The following is an 18,066-nucleotide window of genomic DNA, read 5'->3' on the forward strand; positions in this document are numbered from 1 at the left end:
CCTGGAGGAGGTCAGGCTTCGACTGCCTTTTGCCCTTAAAGGATTAACACTCAGGCAGTTGAGTCCCTAGAGGAAGGTCACTCTCTCCACCTGCTTCAAGGACTTATCAGTGGGTTCTAGGTTTCCCACATCTGTCTCCCACATCAGTACCCCCATCAAGGTGGGCGAGCTGTGGGGGTGGGCCACCAGGTGGGGCTGGGACCCCTTCCCCAGAGTGGGTGGCAGCAGCGTCCCACCCAGGCCTGAGCCCTGGAGACTCTGTCATTCCCTTCCCCAGCTCCCAGAGGGCCATGCTCTGGAAGCTGGGTCTCTTGCATTTCCAGGTTTCCTTCTAGGCCACGAGGGAGAGCTGGTCAGGATCACCGGTCCTATCTGGGAGTGCGTTGACGGCTTAAAGACAGGATGAAGGGCTCGGGGGAGCGGGTAGAAACGGGAATCAGTGAGGAGAAGAGGCGGTGGGACCCCTGACCCTCACTCAGCCGGGGCGCACAGCCGGGGGGGGGGTGTCCCAGGGGTGAGGAACCTGGAGCCCCCCGGGGAGCGGTTCTGCTGGTGGGAATCTGGGTGGTGTGTGTTTACCTGTTGAGTGATTCAGCTTCTTTTCTCACCGCTGGCTTGGGGGAATTTCTCCTCTTCCCGCTGCGCAGCCTGCCGTCACCCGGGACCTGGCCTGGTTTTTCCAGTTGGACCAGAAACGCCAGTCAAGGCGCTTTAACCCCTGGGTCTCGTGAGCATCCTCCTCGGGGCCTGGAGGAGAGAATAATTCCTTGCATGCATCTGGGCTGCCCCTGGGAATTTCAGACCATGACCCTCACTGGCTGTGTCCATATCCCCCAGATAAGCATCCGGACTGCAGTGCCGGGGTCGGGTTCCAGGCCGCCAGGATGGATCCCTCATTGCCAACGACTGAGCCCTCCCTTCAGCCGGCCAGTCTCTGCGCCAGCGGTCCCAGGACACGAGGGATCTGAAGGCGATTTAAAAAGAGAAAAAAATGCTAAGCCAATGCATAGACCTGAACATAAAATCCCAACCTTGACCAGCAGGACCCAGGCCCTGGAAGCTTCGGGGACTGGGTTTTCTTCCGTCTTACGTATTCAAGCTCTTGCCTAAAGTGACTGACGGCGAAACCAACAACCTGTTTCCACAAGGCCTGAGTGTGTCCTGCTGGGGACAGGGCGGCCTGTGTTTCTGCCAGAGGCCCTCCTAGGGCTGGGCCTCTGTTGTGCGGGGGCTTGAAGCTTATCCAAGGCGGGAGGACCATCTTTAAGAAGTAAAACACAAAGTTGTAAGTACAAGAGCAGATCAGAAGCAGGTTTCTCTTTCAAATAAGATGAGAAACCACAAGAAATAATGAAAGCTAAAAGGCAAATGGTACCAGAATAGCATAAATCTAGAAAAACGACCCAAGAGTTCTGTTAATTCTGTAATAACATTTTAACTCCATGTTGGGGTGCACACATACGCTTTGCCTGCTTCCTGTGACCACGGCTTACACACGGCGTTTCTGTGGAGGGAATGGATGGACCTTTCTGTGTTCCTTGCTCTAGGAGCTTCTAGAACTCACAAACGTAGGGTGCTGGGCACCGTTGAACACCCAGCCTGCACCGTGGGTGGCAGGAGCTTCCTTGGAAGCCTTCCCACCCCTTCCCGTTACCAGCAAATTACCGACACATGACGGCAGACAACGCAGGAATTACTCATCCCGCCTGAAATGTAACCCCAGCGCCCGTCCAAGTGCGCCTGAGGCGGCTGTAGCATCAGCCAGGGAGCTGGGATAAAGGGCAAGTGTGAGCAGAAAGAGGCTGTGGTCCTCATAATTGCAGTTGAAATATTTCATATTTGCCATGTTTGCAAAATGCTGGGACCGCACGGGCGCCCTCCCCGGGCTCCCGGAGAAATCCCACTCTGTGTTCCCACTTGAGGCTCTGGAGCAAAGCCCGGCTTCTGGGGCGTGGGGGGCTGTGAAGGACTGAACTTGTCACCAAAGGACAGGCGCAGAGCCCGCGCAGACCTGTTGGGAAGGCCTCCACCTGCTCCCTCCAAGCCCTTCTGGAGTCTGCGTCTGCAGTGACAGGAGACGGGACTGAGCCCAGACCCCATTGTCCCGGCACCATGTGCAATTACAAGCCTCTGTGCCTTGATTTCTCTGCAGCCTCCTGTGGTTGGAAAAAGACACTCTTGGCTCATCGCCTTTCCCTGAGGACGAGCGGAAAGGAGCCCCGCGCTCAGGTGTTTAGGCCTGAAAGCTGGAGGGAGGGCGTTGTGATCCACCTGGATGAGAGGGGGAGCATCTGCGGGGAGGTGACTCGTTCAGGCTTGGACCGGTAACGAGTGCAGTGTGGACTCAAGACCACGTGGAGAGGGTGGAGACCGAGGGAGCTGAAGCCTGGAGTTTGGAGCTGCAGGGACAGGGCTGGCGGGCGCGGGGGGCATCATTGTGTTCAGTCGTGGAGACAGTGAGTGTAAAGCCTGAAGTTGGACAGGGTCACTGAGCCTGGAGCTGGTGGCGGCAGCTCGGATGGGTCCTGGGCTCAGCAGAGGACTCGGAATGGGGCAGAAAAGAAACCAGGCAAGGGCAGGGCCCTGAGCTGACTTGTGCACCAACCCCTGAGTTCACACCTTGAAGCCCTCGCCCCTGGGACCTCCGCAGGTGACTGTGTTTGGAGACCGGGCCTGGAAGGAAGTGGTCGGTTACCGTGAGAGCATTAGGGAGGACCCAGTCCAAGCTGGTGTCAGAGCAAGAGGAAATGCGGACACACAGAGACGCCACGGGTGCGTGTGCAGAGGACGACCACGTGAGGACACAGGAGGGGGCAGCTGTCTGCGTGCCCCAGAGAGAGACCACGGGAGACAGCAGTCCTGTCCACACCGGGGTCTCAGACTTCCAGCCTCCGGACTGTAAGAGAAGAGAGTCCTGCTGTTTGAGCGTCCCAGGCTGTAGAACGGTGCCTGCAGGCCCAGGGGACTCCTCTGGGGCGAGGGGCATGGAAACCCAAGAGAAATCGTGCCCCGTCGGGGGAGTGACCAGTCACGACACTCTGCTAAGGGTCAAGTCAGGTGAGGATTGACCGTGACCTTCCCATTTGCATTTTGAATTTTTGTCTGATAACAAATGGGCAGGTAAATATTTGAAATAGTTCAAATGTCGCAGAAATATATATATATATATATATATATAAAAGAAGAAATAAGGTGGTACAGTATCGAGTACCTTGAAACATTTTCATTATCTTTTTTAAAAGATTTTATTTATCTATGTATTTATTTGACAGAGAGAGATCACAAGTAGGCAGAGAGGCAGGCAGAGAGAGAGGAGGAAGCAGGCCCCCCACTGAGCAGAGAGCCTGATGCAGGACTCGATCCCTGGACCCTGAGCTCATGACCTGAGCCGAACGCAGAGGTTCAAACCACTGAGCTACCCAGATGCGCCTGTTTTCATTGTCTTGAACACACAGTAATAACGAGAAGGATGTAAAAGGGGGCTCCGGGTGACTCAATCAGTTGAGTGTCTGACTCTTGATTTTTGTCTCAGGTCATGATCTCAGGGTCGTGAGATCAAGCTCCAGGTCAGTCTCTGTGCTCAGCGCAGAGTCTGCTCAAGATCCTCTCTCTTCTCTGCCCCTTTCCTCCTCATGCTCCCCCTCTCACAATGCAAATAAATAAAATTGTAAAAAAAAAAAAAAAAGGCAGTCTGTGAAGGGAAATATGTAGGCTGAAAACCAGAGTGCCCGGTGGCCGCGGCCTGAGCCAGCAGGGGTCTGGGGTGGGCTCCTGGTGGATGGAGCACAGACACCCAGGGGCATTTGGAGAGATGAGGAACCAGGCTCAGACTATGGGGCTTGAAGCACCGACTGGAAGAGATCTGTACAGACCTCTCTCCCGAGGTGTTCTTATAAACCTGGAAGGCATGTGGACGAGGGCGCTGCTGCAGGAAATGGGGGAAACCCAGCTGCTGGACCCGGCTTCCCCAGTGAGGGTAAGACAGGGGCCTTGAATGCCAAGGTTAGAGCTGACTCCGAACAGGGAGCAGCGGTCAGGAGGAGGGAGCCACAGAGATCCACAGCACAGGGGAGGGTGAACTCTCCCGGAAGGGGCTGGACACCAAAACCCCATTATGAACCCTAATGCTGGGAGACACACAGGAAAGCTGATCTTTAGAATATGAATTTTTGCTGAGCAAATTTATTTTATAGAAGAGCTTGCAAAGTCTTTGTAATAGGCATGTGTGTCTGCTCCCAGCCCGGTGGAGGAACTTCTGTTCTTCGATTTGGATTTTGGCTGTCCTGGATGGAGGTCATTTTTTGTATATAGAAAAGACTGCTTGCAACTACCTTTAAAACACCTAATATGTGCTGCAAAAAATCACTTGTCTACCAACTAAAAAACGGGATAGCGTAGGCAAGCTGGGCTGACCCGCCAGGCACTGAGGTCCCTGACTGGCCAGAGCCCATGGCTGGGACTTTTCACTCTCACTGTGACATCTGAGAGGCCACCAAGCACCGAATACTCGAGCAAAAATGAACTGTGAGGTGGGATGTTGCATTAACACTCTGGAACATTAAGGATGATGGGAAATCCGGAAGGCCAGAGAGCAGCAGATTACTGAAAAACAGACAACAATTAGCAGACAATAAACCTTTTTTTTTTTTTTAAGATTTTATTTATTTATTTGACAGACAGACCACAAGTAGGCAGAGAGACAGGCAGAGAGGGGGAAGCAGGCTCCCCGCTGAGCAGAGAGCCCGACGTAGGGCTTGATCCTTGGATCCTGGGACCACGACCCGAGCTGAAGGCAGAGGCTTTAACCCACTGACCCACCCAGGCGCCCCAATAAACCTTTCATTGCCAATCCTAGGATGGAGAGACGCCAGGGGAGCGAACGTCTTCACAGCGCGGAGCAACAAGGACGGTCACGCCAGCCTCTTGTCTTCATCATAGTGGAGAGCAAGAGTGAGAACATAAAGATACTTTCAGACAAGGAAGATTCATAGAATTTTCCTCGTGCCACTTCCCTTTCATAGAGTATTCATGCAAGAACTTAAAAGTAAATTGAAACCAGTGTCAGGTGGGTGGTTTAGGAAGTAGTGGAGAGCACAGAAATGGACCAAAACTGGGGCGCCTGTGTGGCTCATTAGGTTAAGCGTCTGCCTTCGGCTCAGGTCATGATCTCGGGGTCCTGGGATCGAGCCCCACGTCGGGCTCCCTGCTCAGATGAGAGTCTGCTTCTCCCTCTGCCTCCTCCCCGCACTGCTCATGTTCTCTCTCTCTCGCTTGCTTGCTCTCTCTCAAATGAAGGAATAAAATCTTAAAAAAAAAAAATGAGAGAGTGGAAAAAAAGAAAGGAAGGGACCAGAACATACAAAGTGAGCTTTCCTGTTGTCAGAAAGCACAGCAAGGAGAATAACCCCGCTCCCAGTGATGTCTGTGCCCTGGTCCCCAGACCCGGTGACTCTGTGACCATACATGGCAAAAGGGGCTTTGCAGGTGTGGTGAAGGGACAGACCTTGAGACGGGGAGACTAACTTGGATAACCAGCCACATCATGAAAGAACCTTCTGAGGGTCAGGGTCAGAGAGAGATGTGGGCACTGGAGAAGCTCAGAGAGAAGCAGCACGGCTAATGCCGAGGATGGAGGAGGGACCGAGAGCCTAGGAGTCCGACCCACCGGAAGCTGGAAAAGACAAAGAAAGCAATTCTCCCCCAAGCCTTCAGAGGGAACACAGCCCTGCTGACACCTTGGTTTTAGCTTGGGGAGCTCTGTCTGACTCCTGATCTCCAGCACTGTAGGAGAACAAATGTATATCATTTCTCCCACGAAGTCTATGGTAAATTGTTACAAGAGCAATAGACCAGAAGGAGGAGTCAAGATGGCGGAGAAGTAGCAGCCTGAGACTACATCAGGTAGCAGGAGATCAGCTCGATAGCTTATCTAAACATTGCAAACACCTACAAATCCAACGGGAGAGCGAAGAGAAGAAGAACAGCAACTCTAGAAACAGAAAATCAACCACTTTCTGAAAGTTCATCTAAATATATATATTTTTTCTTTCTTTTTTATATTTTTTTATTTGTTTTATTTTTTAAATTTTTTCCTTTTTTTTTTCTTTTTTTTTTTCCAGAACCTGTTTTTATCCCCTTTCTCCCCCCCACAATTAGGGGTCTCTTCTGATTTGGTTACAGCGCATTTTTCTGGGGTCTTTGCCACCCTTTTAGTACTTTATTTGCTCCTTCATATCCTCTTATCTGGACAAAATGACAAGGCGGAAAAAATCACCACAAACAAAAGAACAAGAGACAGTACCGAAGGCTAGGGACCTAATCAACACAGACATGGGTAATATGTCAGATCAAGAGTTCAGAATGACAATTCTGAACATTCTAGCCGGGCTCGAAAAAGGCATGGAAGATATTAGAGAAACCCTCTCTGGAGATATTAAAGCCCTTTCTGGAGAAATTAAAGAACTAAAATCTAACCAAGTTGAAATCAAAAAAGCTATTAATGAGGTGCAATCAAAAATGGAGGCTCTCACTGCTAGGATCAATGAGGCAGAAGAAAGAATTAGTGATATAGAAGACCAAATGACAGAGAATAAGGAAGCCGAGCAAAAGAGGGACAAACAGCTACTGGACCATGAGGGGAGAATTCGAGAGATAAGTGACACCATAAGATGAAACAACATTAGAATAATTGGGATTCCAGAAGAAGAAGAAAGAGAGAGGGGAGCAGAAGGTCTATTGGAGAGAATCATTGGAGAGAATTTCCCTAATATGGCAAAGGGAACAAGCATTAAAATCCAGGAGCTGCAGAGAACCCCCCTCAAAGTCAACAAGAATAAGTCCACACCCCGTCACCTAATAGTAAAATTTACAAGTCTTAGTGACAAAGAGAAAATCCTGAAAGCGGCCTGAGAAAAGAAGTCTGTAACATACAATGGTAAAAATATTAGATTGGTGGCAGACTTATCCACAGAGACCTGGCAGGCCAGAAAGAGCTGGCATGATATATTCAGAGCACTAAACGAGAAAAACATGCAGCCAAGAATACTCTATCCAGCTAGGCTATCATTGAAAATAGAAGGAGAGATCAAAAGCTTCCAGGACAAACAAAAACTGAAAGAATTTGCAAACACCAAACCAGCTCTCCAGGAAATATTGAAAGGGGTCCTCTAAGCAAAGAGAGAGCCTAAAAGTAGTAGATCAGAAAGGTACAGAGACAATATACAGTAACAGTCACCTTACAGGCTAATAATGGCACTAAATTCATATCTCTCAATAGTTACCCTGAATGTTAATGGGCTAAATGCCCCAATCAAAAGACACAGGGTATCAGAATGGATAAAAAAACAAAACCCATCAGTATGTTGCCTACAAGAAACTCATTTTAGACGCGAAGACACCTCCAGATTTAAAGTGAGGGGGTGGAAAACAATTTACCATGCTAATGGGCATCAGAAGAAAGCTGGGGTGGCAATCCTTATATCAGATCAATTAGATTTTAAGCCAAAGACTATAATAAGAGATGAGGAAGGACACTTTATCCTACTCAAAGGGTCTGTCCAACAAGAAGATCTAACCATTTTAAATATCTATGCCCCTAACGTGGGAGCAGCCAACTATATCAATCAATTAATAACAAAATCAAAGAAACACATCAATAATAATACAATAATAGTAGGGGACTTGAACACTCCCCTCACTGAAATGGACAGATCATCCAAGCAAAAGATCAACAAGGAAATAAAGGCCTTAAATGACACACTGGACCAGATGGACATCACAGATATATTCAGAACATTTCATCCCAAAGCAACAGAATACACATTCTTCTCTAGTGCACATGGAACCTTCTCCAGAATAGATCACATCCTGGGTCACAAATCAGGTCTCAACCGGTATCAAAAGATTAGGATTATTCCCTGCATATTTTTAGACCACAATGCTCTGAAGCTAGAACTCCATCACAAGAGGAAAGCTGGAAAGAACCCAAATACATGGAGACTAAACAGCATCCTTCTAAAGAATGAATGGGTTAACCAGGAAATTAAAGAAGAATTGAAAAAATTCATGGAAACAAATGATAATGAAAACACAACAGTTCAAAATCTGTGGGACACAGCAAAGGCAGTCCTGAGAGGAAAATATTTAGCGGTACAAGCCTTTCTCAAGAAACAAGAAAGGTCTCAAGTACACAACCTAACCCTACACGTAAAGGAGCTGGAGAAAGAACAAGAAAGAAACCCTAAACCCAGCAGGAGAAGAGAAATCATAAAGATCAGAGCAGAAATCAATGAAATAGAAACCAAAAAAACAATAGAACAAATCAATGAAACTAGGAGCTGGTTCTTTGAAAGAATCAATAAGATTGATAAACCCGTGGCCAGACTCATCAAAAAGAAAAGAGAAAGGACCCAAATAAATAAATCATGAATGAAAGAGGAGAGATCACAACTAACACCAAAGAAATACAGACAATTATAAGAACATACTATGAGCAACTCTACGCCAACAAATTGGACAATGTGGAAGAAATGGATGCATTCCTAGAGACATATAAACTACCACAACTGAACCAGGAAGAAATAGAAAACCTGAACAGGCCCATAACCAGTAAGGAGATTGAAACAGTCATCAAAAATCTCCAAACAAACAAAAGCCCAGGGCCAGACGGCTTCCCAGGGGAATTCTACCAAACATTTAAAGAAGAACTAATTCCTATTCTCCTGAAACTGTTCCAAAAAATAGAAATGGAAGGAAAACTTCCAAACTCATTTTATGAGGCCAGCATCACCTTGATCCCAAAACCAGACAAGGATCCCACCAAAAAAGAGAACTACAGACCAATATCCTTGATGAACACAGAAGCAAAAATTCTCGCCAAAATACTAGCCAATAGGATTCAACAGTACATTAAAAGGATTATTCACCACGATCAAGTGGGATTTATTCCAGGGCTGCAAGGTTGGTTCAACATCCGCAAATCAATCAATGTGATAGAACACATTAATAAAGGAAAGATCAAGAACCATATGATACTCTCAATAGATGCTGAAAAAGCATTTGACAAAGTACAGCATCCCTTCCTGATCCAAACTCTTCAAAGTGTGGGGATAGAGGGCACATACCTCAATATTATCAAAGCCATCTATGAAAAACCCACCGCAAATAGCATTCTCAATGGAGAAAAACTGAAAGCTTTTCCGCTAAGGTCAGGAACACGGCAGGGATGTCCATTATCACCACTGCTATTCAACATAGTACTAGAAGTCCTAGCCTCAGCAATCAGACAACAAAAAGAAATTAAAGGCATCCAAATTGGTAAAGAAGAAGTCAAACTATCACTCTTCGCAGATGATATGATACTATATGTGGAAAACCCAAAAGACTCCACTCCAAAACTGCTAGAACTTGTCCAGGAATTCAGTAAAGTGTCAGGATATAAAATCAATGCACAGAAATCAGTTGCATTTCTGTACACCAACAACAAGACTGAAGAAAGAGAAATTAAGGAGTCAATCCCATTTACAATTGTACCCAAAACTATAAGATACCTAGGAATAAACCTAACCAAAGAGATTAAGAATCTATACACAGAAAATTATAAAGTACTCATGAAAGAAATTGAGGAAGACACAAAGAAATGGAAAAATGTTCCATGCTCCCGGATTGGAAGAATAAATATTGTGAAAATGTCCATGCTACCTAAAGCAATCTACACATTTAATGCAATCCCTATCAAAATACCATCCATTTTTTTCAAAGAAATGGAACAAATAATCCTCAAATTTATATGGAACCAGAAAAGACCTCGAATAGCCAAAGGAATATTGAAAAACAAAGCCAAAGTTGGTGGCATCACAATTCCGGACTTCAAGCTCTATTACAAAGCTGTCATCATCAAGACAGCATGGTACTGGCACAAAAACAGACACATAGATCAGTGGAACAGAATAGAGAGCCCAGAAATCGACCCTCAACTCTATGGTCAACTAATCTTTGACAAAGCAGGAAAGAATGTCCAATGGAAAAAAGACAGCTTCTTCAATAAATGGTGCTGGGAAAATTGGACAGCCACATGCAGAATAATGAAATTGGACCACTTCCTTACACCACACACGAAAATAGACTCCAAATGGATGAAGGACCTCAATGTGAGAAAGGAATCCATCAAAATCCTTGAGGAGAATGCAGGCAGCAACCTCTTCGACCTCAGCCGTAGCAACATCTTCCTAGGAACAACGGCAAAGGCAAGGGAAGCAAGGGCAAAAATGAACTGTTGGGATTTCATCAAGATCAAAAGCTTTTGCACAGCAAAGGAAACAGTTAACAAAACCAAAAGACAACTGACAGAATGGGAGAAGATATTTGCAAACGACATATCAGATAAAGGGCTAGTGTCCAAAATCTATAAGGAACTTAGCAAACTCAACACCCAAAGAACAAACAATCCAATCAAGAAATGGGCAGAGGACATGAACAGACATTTCTGCAAAGAAGACATCCAGATGGCCAACAGACACATGAAAAAGTGCTCCACGTCACTCGGCATCAGGGAAATACAAATCAAAACCACAGTGAGATATCACCTCACACCAGTCAGAATGGCTAAAATTAACAAGTCAGGAAATGACAGATGCTGGCGAGGATGTGGAGAAAGGGGAACCCTCCTCCACTGTTGGTGGGAATGCAAGCTGGTGCAACCACTCGCAAAACAGCATGGAGGTTCCTCAAAATGTTGAAAATAGAACTACCCTATGACCCAGCAATTGCACTACTGGGTATTTACCCTAAAGATACAAACATAGTGATCCGAAGGGGCACGTGTACCCGAATGTTTATAGCAGCAATGTCTACAATAGCCAAACTATGGAAAGAACCTAGATGTCCATCAACAGATGAATGGATAAAGAAGATGTGGTATATATACACAATGGAATACTATGCAGCCATCAAAAGAAATGAAATCATGCCATTTGCGACGACGTGGATGGAATTAGAGCGTATCATGCTTAGTGAAATAAGTCAATCGGAGAAAGACAACTATCATATGATCTCCCTGATATGAGGACATGGAGAAGCAACATGGGGGGGTAGGGGGATAGGAGAAGAATAAATGAAACAAGATGGGATTGGGAGGGAGACAAACCATAAATGACTCTTAATCTCACAAAACAAACTGGGTGTTTCTGGGGGGAGGTGGGATTGGGAGAGGGGGAGGGGGCTATGGACATTGGGGAGGGTAAGTGCTATCGTGAGTGCTGTGAAGTGTGTAAACCTGGCGATTCACAGACCTGTACTCCTGGGGATAAAAATACATTATATGTTTATTAAAAAAAAAAATTGGAAGGGGAGGCGAACCATAAGAGACTATGGACTCTGAAAAACAACCTGAGGGTTTTGAAGGGTCAGGGGTGGGAGGTTGGGGGAACAGGTGGTGGGTAATGGGGAGGGCACGTTTTGCATGGAGCACTGGGTGTTGTGCAAAAAGAATGAATACTGTTACGCTGAAAAAATAAATAAAATGGAAAAAAAAAAAAGAGCAATAGACCAGAAACAAAGGCAGAAGGAAACTCTGCATCTGGGCACACACACGCACACATGCCCTTTTGGGGGTTGAAAATGGGACAAACCAGAAGGCTAGGTGACAACAGCCATCATTAGAGGTGTCTGCGTCTCCTCAGAAGAATAGAAAAGCTGATTTTCTTTATATTCTTAAGAAAATGTATCATATAATATGCACGTTAAGGAAGGACAGGCACTAAAAGAGTAGAAATCCCGGGAGTATGGCGCTCAGGGAGCTTCATGAGAGCAGCGGATGGAACGGAGCAGCCCCATCCTTGCTGGGAACGACGCAGGCTGCACGTGCCACGGTGGAGGGAAGGGTACGGGGTGTTGGGGGAGCAAGAACCCCTGCCCCTTTCATGTCCTTGTAGCTGGACTAAGAATCATGTGGCCACGAGGCAGATTCACAGGAGAAAATCCAATTTAGCAGTGTGCGTATGGGGGACCCACACAGATGTGGTCGTTCTGGACGGTTGGGCGACAGGAGGCACACGCGTCATCTGAACGGAGAGGAAGGGCCGGCTCTGGGGCTTCAGGGGGAAGGAGCCCACCTCACGGGCAACAAGAGGCGGCTGTTCGCGGAGCAGGGGGTCGTCCCGCCGTGCAGATAAAATGCGTCTCTGCTGAGAACCTCATTCTGGAAAGACCCCCAGTTCAGATTCTTCTGTGGGGTTAAGGAAGAGGCAGAGTTTTTCCCGAGCCCAAGGGGTTTCCATTGCCGTCAGCTCAAGAGAGTCCTCGCGCCAAGTAGTGCATTCTTGGGGGAGGAGGAGTCTGACCCCTTCACCCCCGACCAAAAGAAATACCGAATAGTTCTATCGACTAATTGTTGCTGTTGGGCCAAACAACTCAGCAGCAGCAGGTTGTGGGTGTCCAACAGGTGTCTCCGTGCACCCCTGAGAAGTTTAAAAACCCACAAATGACCCTGCAAGTTAGCTGAGGTTCCTCAGGGTGCCTGGAGGCACAGTTTGGGAACCATCGCCTGACCATTCTCAGCAATGCCTTTTCCTCACCTGCATGTCACTCAGAGGCTTACCTGTGATGTTGGTAACCTGGTCACAACGTGGGGGTGCCTTCAACGGAGGGGGCCCTGTCTCCATGGACCCAGCAGCAAGGGATGATGGGATGAGGTGCCTCTGTTGGGTCCCTCTCTCCCTGCTGCTCTGGGACTGGGTGGATGGTGGGCAGAGGCTCTGGGACAGTCCAGTCACTGAGGGGAAGGCAGGGTAAGGATTCATTGTAATTTTGAACTCCGGCTAGGTGGGGGCTTGATTGAAGTTGGGTAGAGTCACAGGATTGATGGGAGCAGCCGAGAAGGGATTTTGAGGGAGGACGCTGAGAGATCATTTGAGCTGTGAATTCTGCCCATTGAAAGGTCGATGGATAAGTCAGGAATTTTCTACACTGAAAGCTCAAGTTGTTTACCTGGAAGCAGATGCCAGGAGTGGTAAAGTCGTGCTAGTGAACACAGCAGTTGGTATCTTTGACTTAGAGTGAGGCGTGTGTGTGTGTGTGTGTGTGTGTGTGTGTGTGTGGTTTCTGCTCTCAAATCAGTTCATCTCATTAATAGACGCATTTCTGATAAACAGTCAAGATAGAAGTTACCACCATGTCAAAGTCTGTCCTACGGACCTACATCACTGTCCCCAGCTGCGCGTTAATCAGGGTGACAACAGTTCAAGGGCCGTTTCCCCACACTCAGTCCCTTATGTCCCAGATAATTTAAAAATTACATTTTCTACTAGGAGAGCATGCCAGGTGAACTCAGAAACTCTAAATATACATTGTCAATCAAAAACCAACTCAGACTTTAGTATGGAGGGACTTTGAACAAAGTCTCCAGGGAGGGAAAGGGACCTTGGCCAAGAGGAAGGGGCCGTGGCCATAGTGAGATCACGCTGACTGAAGATTTGGCAGAATCTGAAGAGCCTGGCAAGGCGGGTTTTGTTCCTAGAGAGGAGTAGACAAAACTTGAGGGAACAGGACATGTGCAAGTGAGGTAGAGGAGAGACAGCAAGATCCCACAATAAGCTGGAGACACCTGCTGCTCAGGCCAAAGTTCGGTGGCCGGGAAGGGAAGGATCTTAGCTCTGTTAACAAGCATTTTGTTTCCATAGAGCAGTGGGGATGAGCAGTTGAGCTAATTATTTGTGAGACAAAGAATGGGAATTTGGGTGTCTGTGCCTGATCTTGTCCCAGGTAAACCAGGGGGCATCCGTGAGTCCTATGGAGTCATGTGAGGAAGGGCATTCCTTGGAGTCAACCATTTACGGGGACACAAAAGGGGAAGGGGATTTCTTAACCCTCCGGCAAAATTCAGTACTGTCAGTATTTAATATACTATAGTGAGAGAGCATCGGTAGGGGTGGGAGGGGGAGATGCAAGGTCAGAGAGAAAAGGATGCACTTAAAATTCTGGACCATCCAAGAAGAGCTGGTTCTTGGTATCCAATCACTGGGTTATTTAGATTCAGTTGGATACACTGCATTTTTTTTTTATGATTTTATTTATTTATTTGAGAGAGAGTCGGAGCACTGGGGTGGCAGGTGTAGGAGAGGGAAGGAGAGAAGCCGTCTCCCCACTGAGCAGGGAGCCTGACGCGGGGCTTGATCCCAGGACCCAAGGATCATGACCCGAGGGAAGGCAGACTGAGCCACCCAGGTACCCGCAATTGGAGACACTTTAAAGATGATGAAACTTTTCTGAAAACTGTCAATATTCACAATGGGCTGGACTCCATACCTCGCTGATTAATGTAAGCTGGTGTTTACCTGTCAGCTTAGAAAGTACAAGGGACACATGATCTTGCAAAAATACTCTAGAAGTTATACAAGGGAAAATTTGAAGACAGCTCCTCCCAGTGGGGTCAGCCCCTCAAGGAGAGGAGCCAGAGGACAAGAAGAGCCCTCCTGGGGAGCCAAGGTGGGTGGAAATAAGTAGACTTTTTTTTTTTTTTTTGGTTCTTATCTGAAAAAGAGACTTAATTATGTTGACTTTTGTTTTTGTGCAAAACAGTGGGCTATTCACTTGTGGCCTGTAAAGTGCATTGGTAAAGATTACTGATGTTTTGTAGGCACTAGATACAATTGACATATTGCTCATCTGCTGAAAACGCCAAAGCAGCAACCACTGCTGATGCCCAGTGCCTCCCACTTTGCTTAAATTCACAGTTGCCTCCTGTCCCTGAAGGCAAGGGGCACGGGCCACCAAAGGCATTTTCATATGAGAAAACCCATAAGGGATTTAAGGACAGATTAAATAGTCGAAACTTAACTTAAAACAGAGCATTTATTAGTTTCCTTACACACATTAAAAAATCGGATGTGCTATAAATAAATTCCAAGTGGCCGAGGGCTGACTTTCCACGCCCCGTGGAATGAAGCGGTGCCTTCGCGCTCTGCGCATGCGTGCCGCGGGCGGCGTCTCGCGCTGAGCCGCCGAGCAGCAATCCAGAGCTGCATCTACTTCCTTACAGCTGCAGCCCGCTGGCCAGAGTCGGGTGCTGTCACCAGAAACTTTATCCCAAACTGTACTACTTACATAACAACTTTGTTTCCTTGGCATTACCTCTGTAAGTGAGTTGGCGAAACATGGACACCCTATGGCTTTTAATGTGGTCTTTGAAAAAAGGCTTACTTTTTTTTTTTAATTAATTTATTTATTTTTATTTGCTTATTTACAGCATAACAGTGTTCATTGTTTTGGCATCACACTTTTAACACCCCAGTCCTCAGAGTGTGAGGTCATGCCTTCTGGCATCACTCAGTGCGCATTAAATATCTTTTCTTCTTTGTCTCCCGTTCGTGATTCAAGCAGGTGGCTACCCGAAGCATCCCAACCGGGCAGGGACTGAGGTCATTTCAGGCCATGTGCTTCCCGGAAAAAGAAGTTTGCTCTCTGTAAAAAAGCAGCTGATGCTATATACTTCATAATACAAACATTGTTTGAAAAGCAAGTGAGAGTGCCTTATGATATGAGAGACTTTATATGAACTTCAAGAGAAGGCAACCTAATCTCTTCTGGGGGATGATATTTGTCGGGGGTGGGAGGAACCACTTTACTGAGGGATATAAGCAGTGACTGCAGTCGCTGTAGATTTTGATGTCCTGGTATCATCAGTGGCTTTTAGTTGTCACTGTTATGCTTTTTGCTTATCAATTGTTGTTAGTTCAGTTTTATTATTAACTTAATTGGTTTGGGGTTGTTTGGTTACAGTAAAGTGTTGACAGGGTTTTGTTCTAGAACTCTCTAATAACTAAGCCCTGTACCCTTGACGTTCATGTGTGTAACACCCCTCCCCCCCCCACCAGGCAGGCATCGATGGAGGCTCTTGCTCAGGGAGCTTGCTGGGACTAGGACAACATGCTGCTCGTGAATCCACACAGATTAAACAATGTGCAAAATTCTCTCAAGGAAAGCATATTAAAATTATTGGATCATTGAGAGTTTTATAGAGTATTATTTATAACATCAAGTAGTATATGTAGGCTAATATTCTTTTCTAACGGAGGCATCACTAAATGATTCATATGCATTTTGAGGGTAACTTGAGTATCTACTTCTGTTCATCTCTGTTGCAGTCACCCAGACCCTCTCTGTTGTGGAGTGAAAATGGGTAGATGACCCCAGATCTCTGGGTCTTTGCTCTAATTCAGTGCATTGAAATTTTTTTAAAAAAGGTTATGACTTAGCTGATCTTTAAATCCTGGTTTTTGTTGTTTGTTTTTTTTTTTTAGTTTCTAGGAGCCCGGGAGATCTATGCACAGTGGAGAGCACAACTGTGTGTGCACACATGCATATATGCTTTCACAGGTGCAAGCGCGTGCCCCATTATGATCTCCACATGCTCACTCACACGTGCATATGCATGAGCATGGGCTCACACGTGTGTATGCGCAAATATGACAACCACACATGCACCCAGGTGTGTTCACACACACACACACATATTAGACACACCAGCTCCTGTCATCTTTTGTTTTCTTTTTATAGGAAAAACAATTTTATTCTCTAGGTCAAGCTTCACCCAGAGAGAGTGGGCTAGCTTCAGATTTTACTGCTGACAGGAGAAGGGGAGGAAGGAACAAGGAAAGGGGGTGGAGAATCATTATAAGTTTCATACACTGGATGTAAATAATCACGTTTTATAGGTCTATGAAGTGATCAATTACAGTTCAAGGAAATTCTCATTTCTCTTCTCATGAAAAAACTTATGTAAATGATAGATCTTGAAATAAAAACTGTCTCCAGGTCTCGTTTCACAGAAAGGGAGAGGGTGTGGTACCTGACACTTGACACTCAGTTGGCACTGGACCCATCATGAGCCACCCCCGAGCCTTTGACAATGGTCCTCTGGAATGCCACCATGGTCAGACTGTATCATGGACAGAGCAGGATAAGAACCAGTCCCAGACCTATCCCTGAACCTGGCTGGCCGCCTCACTACCTGGAGTGGATGTCCTTATGGGACACAAGATCTCATTCAAGGCAATGCTCTGTGATAGTCATTCTCTTTCAGGTAAGGAAACCAAGAGCATTTTGTATCTTGGTAGTAGTCCTGGATTGGGGGACTTAGGAGGGTTTCAGGAGCCATTCTTTCAAATAACAAGGGTCTTCAAAGAACCACAAAATTCCATACACATGGATGGTTCAGTCGGTTAAGCGTCTGCCTTTGGCTCAGGTCATTATCTTGGGGTCCTGCGATCGAACCCCAATTTGGGGGGGGGTCCATGCTCAGCAGGAAGTCTGCTTGGCTTGTCCCCCACCACTCCTCCCTCCTCAAATAAATAAGATCTTAAAAAAAAAAAAAGGAATCGCTAATTTCAAAATTCTATGGACTGCCAAGCAGAGAGCGTTTATGGAAATACACCCTCAGATTCACCATATCATCTTCTGTTCTCTCCAAATGTAGGAGATACGGTGAATGACTCCTTGTCACCCATCCCATTCCTGCACCATTACATAGCAACAGCCTGTGATTGGAGGATGGATCTCAGGGCTAGAAAACCTAAGCCAATCATAGAAGCTTCCTTGATAGCAATGGGTCTGAGCACTCCATGGAAGCCAGTCAATCTCTGGTGGCCAGGAATTGGCTCAGGCATGGACATGCAAGTGGTTTTGGCCAACGAAACATCAAGGGAGGTTGGTCAGCAGCCCCTGGGAAAGACTCCTTGGTCTTTGAAGGAATGGTCTCTTGTCACTCACTGAATGTTAACAGGTATGCACAGTTATTGCTGGTGCCATCTGACAACCAACCACTGTTTGGAGGAAGGTCATACTGTAGAAGGCAGATTGGAGACTCAAAAATGCCTTGCTCTTTGGTGACTTGTTTTTGTTTGTTTGTTTTTAAGATTTTATTTATTTATTTGACAGAGAGAGATCACAAGTAGGCAGAGAGGCAGGCAGAGAGAGAGAGGAGGAAGCAGGCTCCCCGTTATGCAGAGAGCCCGATGCGGGGCTCGATCCCAGGACCCCGAGATCACGACCTGAGCTGAAGGCAGAAGTGTA

Source organism: Meles meles, chromosome 4 (genome assembly GCF_922984935.1).
Source record: "Meles meles chromosome 4, mMelMel3.1 paternal haplotype, whole genome shotgun sequence".
Lineage (NCBI taxonomy): Eukaryota > Metazoa > Chordata > Mammalia > Carnivora > Mustelidae > Meles > Meles meles.